General features: G+C 45.9%; 1 pseudogene; it reads left to right on the forward strand.

Moving 5' to 3' along the window:
• The first annotated feature begins 7,700 nt into the window (after positions 1–7,700).
• LOC119922594 lies at positions 7,701–8,382 on the forward strand (annotated as a pseudogene).
• The last annotated feature ends 245 nt before the right edge of the window (positions 8,383–8,627 follow it).

Genomic DNA, 8,627 nt, shown 5'->3' on the forward strand with positions numbered 1-8,627 from the left:
TAACAAATACCATAAAAACCAAAACGAAACAAAAAAACCTGGAGTGAAGCAAGTTAGAAGGGCCAATATGTATAATGGGGAACACCAATGGTAGGAGTTTATTGTCTGATGCAGGGAGAAGTGGGCAAACATTGGAGGGTTTTGAGGAGAGGGGAAAAGTACTTAGTTCCATAAAGATCAATCAATCAATAAATGGCATTTATAGAGCACTTACTGTGTACAGAGCACTGTACTAGGTGTTTGGGAGCAAACAATATAAGAGAGTTGGTAGACATGTTCCCTGTCTTCATTGAGTTTACAGTAAAGAGGAAGACAATCTAGGAAACAATGTGGCATATGGGCTGAAACTGAAGAAGGATGTTACTTTCAGGTACTGGGAGGAGGGTAATGTTGTCAGTGGAGATTTAAGCACTTTGAGCCTCATCCAACACTCACCCTCAAACTTATTGCACATATCCTCATATTCATTCATTGGTTCAGTCATACTTATTGCGTGCTTACTGTGTGCAGAACACTGTACTAAGCACTTGGGAAGTACAAGTCGGCAACATATAGAGATGGTCCCTACCCAACAACGGGATCACAGTCTAGAAGGGGGAGACAGACAACAAAACAAAACATGTAGACAGGTGTCAAAATTGTCAGAACAAATTGAAATAAAACCATATGCACATCATTAACACAATAAATAGAATAGTAAATATGTTTGAGTTAAATAAATACAGTAATGAATCTGTACAAATATATACAAGTGCTGTTGGGAGGGAAGTTGTGTAGGGTGGAGGATTGGGAGGAGGACAGAAAAAAGGGGGATCAATCTGGGAAGACCTCCTTGAGGAGGTGAGCTCTCAGTAGGGATTTGAAGGGAGGAAGAGAGCTAGCTTGGCGATGTGTGGAGGGAGGGCATTCCAGGCCAGGGGAAGGACGTGGGCCGGGGGTTGACGGCAGGGCAGGCGAGAAAGAGGGACAGTGAGGAGGTTATTGGCAGAGGAGCGGAGGGTGCAGGCTGGGCTGTAGAAGAAGAGAATGGAGGTGAGGTAGGAGGGGGTGAGATGATGGAGAGCCTTGAAGACGAGAATGAGCAGTTTTTGCTTGATTCATAGGTTGACAGGCAGTCACTGGAGATTTTGAGGAAGGGAGTAACATGCCCAGAGCGTTTCTGCATGAAGATAATCCTGGTAGCAGAGTGAAGTATAAACTGAAGTTGGGAGAAACAGGAGGATGATAGTTGAGAGAGAAGGCCGATGCGGTAATCCAGTTGGGATAGGATGAAAGATTGAACCAGCAAGGTAGTGGTTTGGATGGAGAGGAAAGGGTGGAACTTGGTAACGTTTTGGAGGTGAGACCGGCAGATTTTGGTGACAGATTGAATGTGTGGGGTGAATGAGAGAGCACAGTCGAGGATGACACCAAGGTTGAGGGCTTGTGAGATGGGAAGGATGGTAGTGCCGGCTACATTGACAGGAAAGTCAGGGAGAGGGAAGGGTTTGGGAGGGAAGATAAGGAGTTCAGTCTTGGACATATTGAGTTTTAGATGGTGGGCAGACATCCAGATGGAGATGTCCTGCAGGTAGGAGGAAATATGAGCCTTGAGGATGGGAGAGAGAGCAGGCACAGAGATGTAGATTTGGGTGTCATCAGCGTAGAGATGATAGTTGAAGCCATGGGAGTGATTGAGTTCACCAAGGGTGTGAGTGTAGATAGAGAAGAGATGGGGACCAAGAACTGACCTTTGAGGAATCCCTACAGTAAGGGGATGGGAGGGGGAGGAGGAGCCGGCAAAGGAGACTGAGAATGAACGGCCGGAGAGATAAGAGGAGAACCAGGAGAGGACGGAGTCTGTGAAACCAAGGTTGGATAGCGTGTTGAGGAGAAGAGGGTGATCCACAGTGTCGAAGGCAGCTGAGAGGTCGAGGAGGATTAAGATAGAGTAGGAGCCATTGGATTTGGCAAGAAGGAGGTCATTGGTGACCTTTGAGAGGGCAATTTCTGTGGAGTGTAGGGGACAGAAGCCAGATTGGAGGGGGTCAAGGAGGTCATTGGCGTTGAGGAAGTCGAGGCAGCGGGTGTAGGTGACTCGTTCTCAGAGTTTGGAAAGTAAGGGTAGCAGGGAGATAGGGCGATAAGGGGAGGTGGTGTCAAGAGAAGGTTTTTTAAGATGGGGATGACGTGGGCATGATTGAAGGCAGAGGGTAAGGAACTAGTGAAGTGTGTGCGTTTGAAGATGGAGGTTAAGGTGGAGAGGAGGGGAGGGGCGAGAGATTTCATAAAATGAGAGGGAATGGGGTCTGAAGCACAGGTGGATGGGATAGCACTTGAGGGGAGGGAGGGGATCTCATCTGAAGATACTGCTGGGAAGGATGGGAGAGCAGCAGAAAGGATTGAGAGCTGGGGGTATGGAAAAGGGGGAGGAGTGACTTTGGGGAGTTAAGACCTGATGGAGTTAATTTTACTAATGAAGTAGGAGATCAGATCTTTGGGGGTGAGAGATGGAAGAAGGGGAGGAACAGGAGACCTGAGAAAGGAGTTAAATGCATGGAACAGCTGATGGGGATGATAAGCATGGGTATCAATGAGGGAGTAGATAAACATTGCCTGGAAGAGGAGAGGGCAGAGTTAAGGCAGAAAAGGATAAACTTTAAGTGAACGAGTTTGGCTTGGTGTTTAGACGTTCGCCAGCCGCGTTCAGCAGCTCAAGCATAGGAGCAAAGGAGGCTGACAGTGGGAGTGATACAAGGCTGTGGGTTAGTGGTACGAGAGCAGCAAAGGGAAAGGGGAGTGAGCGAGTTGTGTGGAGTGGAGAGGGGGGTGTTGAGAGCATTAATCTGGTCATCAAAATTGGATAGAGAGGATAGGGGCCGAGGGAGGGTATGATGCACTGATGCATGTACCATGCATCCTCTACTTGTACTTTATTTGAATATATTTCTCTTATTGTTTTCCTGTTAACCAAATCTATTGTATTCTCCTAACCACTTAGTGTATTTTTTCTCCCATAGTAAGTGTTCAGTAAATACCTCTGATTGATTGATTGATTGTAGATGGACAGAATGGAAGAGAAGAGGATTAAAAGGGAAGCTGAGAAATTCAATTTTAGACTTGGACAGATGGACATGATATGGATGCAGAAGGAGGAGGTGGAGAGGAAGGAAGGGCTCAGTATGGGAAGGCCTACTGGAGGAGGTGAGCTCTCAGTGGGGCTTTGAAGGGAAGAAGAGAGCTAGCTTGGCAGATGTGTGGAGGGAGGGCATTCCAGGCCAGGGAGATGACGTGGGCTGGGGTTTGATGGCGGGACAGGCGAGAACGAGGCACAGTGAGGAGATTAGCGGCAGAGGAGTGGAGGGTGCAGGCTGGGCTGTAGAAGGAGAGAAGGGAGGTGAGGTAAGAGGGGGCGAGGTGATGGAGAGCCTTGAAGCCAAGGGTGAGGAGTTTTTGCCCGATGCATAAGTTGATTGGTAGCCATTGGAGATTTTTGAGGAGGGGAGTAACATGCCCAGAGCGTTTCTGCACAAAGACTATCCCGGCAGCGGCATGAAGTATGGATTGAAGTGGGGAGAGACAGGAGGATGGGAGATCTGAGAGGAGGCTGACGCAGTAATCCAGTCGGGATAGGATGAGTGACTGAACGAGCAGGGTAGCAGTTTGGATGGAAGGGTAAGGGCGATCTTGGCGATGTTGCAGAGGTGAGAGCAGCAGGTTTTGGTGACAGATAGGATGTGAGGGGTGAACGAGAGAGCAGAGTCGAGGATGACGCCAAGGTTGCAGGCCTGTGAGACGGGAAGGATGGTAGTGCCATCAACAGTGATGGGAAAGTTAGGGAGAGGGCAGCGTTTGGGAGGGAATATAAGGAGTTCAGTCTTTGACATGTTGAGTTTTAGATGGCGGACTGACATCCGGATGGAGATGTCCTAAAGGCAGGAGAGATACGAGCCTAGAAGGAGGGAGAGAGAGCAGGGGCAGAGATGTAGATTTGGGTGTCATCAGCGTAGAAATGATATTGAAGCCGTGGGAGTGAATGAGTTCACCATGGGAGTGAGTGTAGATAGAGAAGTCAAGACCATGATATGCCCACCCAACAACGATTCTTCACTTTGCAGTGGAAAATATGAAGAGGCTGTTAATGGTTAGCCATGCTCAATCACAAACTTTCTGGTCAACCCATGGCAAGTCCCTTCAGCTTCCTGGATTTCCATTTAGTTATTCCAAAGGAAACTCATCCCAAGGATGCTAGTTATTTCTAGAAAGTCCTGCAGTTAAAATCTTGGCAGTAGCCACCACACATCTGGGGTCTGCCTGGGCCATTTCAAAGCATCAGGAAGATTCCAAGACATTAGCTAGGCAACAGTGAGGGGAAAGGACTGGTTTTGGAGCTCTAATCCACCTCTTGAAAATGGCATCCTGTCTTAAGGAGAAATAATTTCCTGAAACTCAGTCAGAGTAACTACGCATGGAAAGCTGCACCAACTCAGATGTATTATACACTCCCAAGCTCTTAGTACAGTGATCTGAACATAGTTAGCACTCAATAAATGCCACTGAAAACTATATACTTATATTAATGGTTGTCTCTCCCTCTAGACTGCAAGCTCATTGTGGACAGGGAACGTGTGTGCCAACTCTGTTGTAATTTCCCAAGTGCTTAGCACAGCAGTCTGCACATAATACGCACTCAATAAATACCACTGATGATGAGGATTGGTGATTGATTGATTGTTAGAGAGTATTTTCTGTTTTAGAAATAAATTTCTGGAATAAAAAAAGAAACGAACGACCAAAGAAAGATTTACTGGGAAATTCACATTTTGCAGTTTTAAGCCAAGTCAAAAGGTAAATTAAAACCTGATCTTTAATAAGTTCCTATTTTAGATTTTTTATCAGTCTTTTACTTTTAAGACGATGTGGCACTGTCATAAAATCTTAGGAATTAAATTTATTAAGCATATTCATATCCTTTGCTATGGTTAAAAGCAACATCAGGAATAATTAATTCTGGACGCAGGTCTAATCAATACTTAGTTATTTGTAACTAATACTTGGTAAAATAAAAGGTAGTGGGGCAATGCCAACCCATCCACACAAGGACACTTTTACTGGGGAACCCATTAGAGACACCGCGAACATCTGGGTGCTTTTAAGGGGTACATGATATGTCAGGGACTTGCTGAGCTATGACTTGCACAAAATATGCTAGGCTTCGGGTAACCTTTTTTGTTTGGTTTCCTTGACCAATACCGGGTGGGATGGCTAGCTGCAGCTGTGGTGAGAGATGGGTGGAGGTGACAGGAAGGTCTCACCCTACCCGATTCCCTCATTCACTCACTTTATTGAGCACTTACTGTGTGCAGAGCACTATACTAAGTGATTGGAAAGCACAATTTCCTCCCCTTCTTTTCTAGCTTTGCTGAAGCCGAATTTTATTACATTTGGGAAAGTGCATAGTCACCTAGATAAGCTGACTTGAAGGTGGTCAATTTTTTGAGGAATTTGTCAAATAGGAGGGTCACTGTCCAAAACGTTGCCTTGACTTCACAGCACCCTTGTGTACTTGCTCTGAGTCTGTCCCATCTACAGGGAGCATCCCTTGGAACCAAGGCTCCTGGGTTGGCCCCCAGCCTCCCCAGCTCCAAAGGGAATAAGAAAAATAATTGGGATAGATAGCAGGTTCGGTCACCCAACCTTTCTCCCAGACTGCCCATCTCTGTGACTAACACTATGACAAAAACCAATCTGGATCCTGGATTTGACCTCTATTGGTTCCTGATGGACCACAGGTCCAGAGCCATGGACCTGTGCAAGTACAGAGCCGTGAGGAAAACGGGTGGCTCTGGGATCCAGAAACTCCTCACCCTCACCCTCGGCTTCAAGGCTCTCCATCACTTCGCCCCCTCCTACCTCACCTCCCTTCTCTCCTTCTACAGCCCAGCCCACCCCCTCCACTCCTCTGCCCCTAATCTCCTCATCGTGCCTCGTTCTCGTCTGTCCCGACGTCGACCACCGGCCCACCTCATCCCCCTGGCCTGGAATGCCCTCCCTCCCAACATCCACCAAGATAGCTCTCTTCCTCCCTTCCAGGCCCTACTTAGAGCTCACCTCCTCCAGGAGGCCTTCCCAGGCTGAGCCCCCTCCTTCCTCTCCCCCTCCTCCCTCTCTTCATCCCCCCGCCTTACCTCCTTCCCTTCCCCACAGCACCTGTTCATATGTATATATGTTTGTACATATTTATTACTCTATTTATTTATTCATTTTACTTGTACATATCTATTCTATGTATTTTATTTTGTTAATATATTTGGTTTTGTTCTCTGTCTCCTCCTTCTAGACTGTGAGCTCACTGTTGGGTAGGGACCGTCTCTGTTGCCAACTTGTACATCCCAAGTGCTTAGTACAGTGCTCTGCACACAGTAAGAGCTCAATAAATACGATTGATTGATTGATTGATTGATTGATTGATTGATCCAGGGAATATTGGTTGTCAGGCACAGTGAATACTCTGGGCCCCGTCTCTTGTCTAATAATTTTCAGGCAAAATTCGAGTGCTACTGTGTCTTTCTTTGGTTTGAGAGGACTATCAGCAAAGCTCAGTTGTACCAGCTTGCAAATGTAGAAAAATCCATTTTTATAGACTTAAATTCCATCCACATTTGCATAATCACCTCCATTCTTCCCACCTAGGGAAACTTCATCCATGAGTAGTTAGCACTGTTGAAAAATAGTATGGCGTGGTGATAGACCACGGGCCTGGGAATCATAAGGTCATGGGTTCTAATCCCCACTCTGCCACTTGTATGCTGTGTGACCTTGAGCAAGTTACTTCACTTCTCTGTGCCTCAATTGCCTCATCGATAAAATGGGGATTGAGACTGTGAGCCCCATGTGAGATAGAGACTGTGTCCAATCCAGTTTGAGGTAGAAGCACCATGGCCTATTGGAAAGAGCACGAGCCTGGAGGTCAGGGGTCATGGATTCTAATTCTGGCTCCACCTCGGGCCTGCTGTGTGACCTTGGGCAAGTCACTTCACTTCTTTGTGCCTCAGGTGCCGTAACTGGAAAATGGGAATAAGACTGTGAGCCCCATGAAGGGCAGGAATGTGGCTCATCTGATTACCTTGTATCTACTCCAGCACATAGAGCAGTGTTTGGCACATAGTAAATCCTTAAGAAATACCACGGTTATCATTATTATTGTTATTATTATTATCATCATTATCATGCATATGTGGAGGAGTAAATGCATTCTGTAGAGAAAATCAATCAATCAATCAATGGTATTTATTGAGCACTTATAATGTGCAGAGCACTGTACTAAGCACTTGGGTGCTTCTACCACTAATGTGATTGGACCCAATCTCTATCCCACATGGGGCTCAAGTCTCAATCCCCATTTTACAGATTAGGTAACTGAGGCACAGAGAAGTGAAGTGACTTGCTCAAGGTCATAGAGCAGACAATAACACAGAATTAGCCAGTATGTTCCCTGACAGTCTAGAAAAATGTTCGACTCATAGTTGCCAAGAGTCCTGCTTCAGAGCTGTATCCTATCCTCTCTGCAATGTTTCTTGTCATATACCTCATCACTGCGGTGGGGAATGTTGGCATGATTGTTCTCATTTGAATCACTCCCAAACTGCACAATCCCATGTACAATCCTCAGCCACCTGTCCTTTGTGGATCTATACTATGCCACCAATATCGCCCCTCACATGTTGGTGCATTTCTTTTCAGAGAAGAAGATCATTTCCTTTATTGGTTGTTTCATTCAATTTACTATTTTCATCTCTCTGGCCATCACCGAACAGTACCTGCTAATGGCTATGGCTTACAACTGCTATGCGGTAGTTTGCAGCCCGCTGCTTTATGGCAGCAAAATGTCTAGGGGAGTTTGCATCAGACTGGTAATGGCTCCTTATGTCTACAGCTTCTTTAATGGCTGTTGCTCCATTTGTCATTTTGTGGTTCTAATGAAGTCAATCACTTCTACTGTACCGATCCTCCTCTCTTAGTCCGGACTTGCTCCGACATCTTCGTCAAAGAAACTACCGTGTTTGTGGGTGCTGCTTTCACCTCATCTGCTCTCTCTGGATCATTCTCATCTCCTATGGTTTCATCTTTGCTGTCATTCTGAGGATCCGTTCAGCTGAGGGGAGACTCAAAGCCTTCTCCACCTGTGGCTCCCACCTGACCAGTGTCACCATATTTTATTGGACTCTTCTCTGCATGCATCTAAAACCTCCCACTGAGCGGTCGGTTGAACAGGGAAAAATCTTTGCTCTCTTTTATACCTTTGTGTGCACCATGTTGAACCCTTTCATATACATCATGAGGAATAATGAGGTGAAGAATGCTATGAAAAGAGTTCTCAAATTTCAGTTGTTGACCAAATAAAATTGTTCTTTCCTTTCCCTCCCACTTTTTTGAATCTGCTATCTGGCAGAGGCATTTGAGTTGAATTCTGTTTGACATTGATAACATTTTTTAGTATTCCAAATCAATGATGATGATGTTCGTGGTATTCATTTAGTGCCCACTATGTGCCAAGCACTGTGGTAGATACAGTTAAATCAGATCAGACGTAGTCCTGCTGCCACATGGGGATCACAGTTGTAGAGAGAGAGAGAGAAATAAAAGAC

This window comes from Tachyglossus aculeatus, unplaced genomic scaffold, assembly GCF_015852505.1.
Source record: "Tachyglossus aculeatus isolate mTacAcu1 unplaced genomic scaffold, mTacAcu1.pri scaffold_114_arrow_ctg1, whole genome shotgun sequence".
Classification (NCBI taxonomy): Eukaryota; Metazoa; Chordata; class Mammalia; order Monotremata; family Tachyglossidae; genus Tachyglossus; species Tachyglossus aculeatus.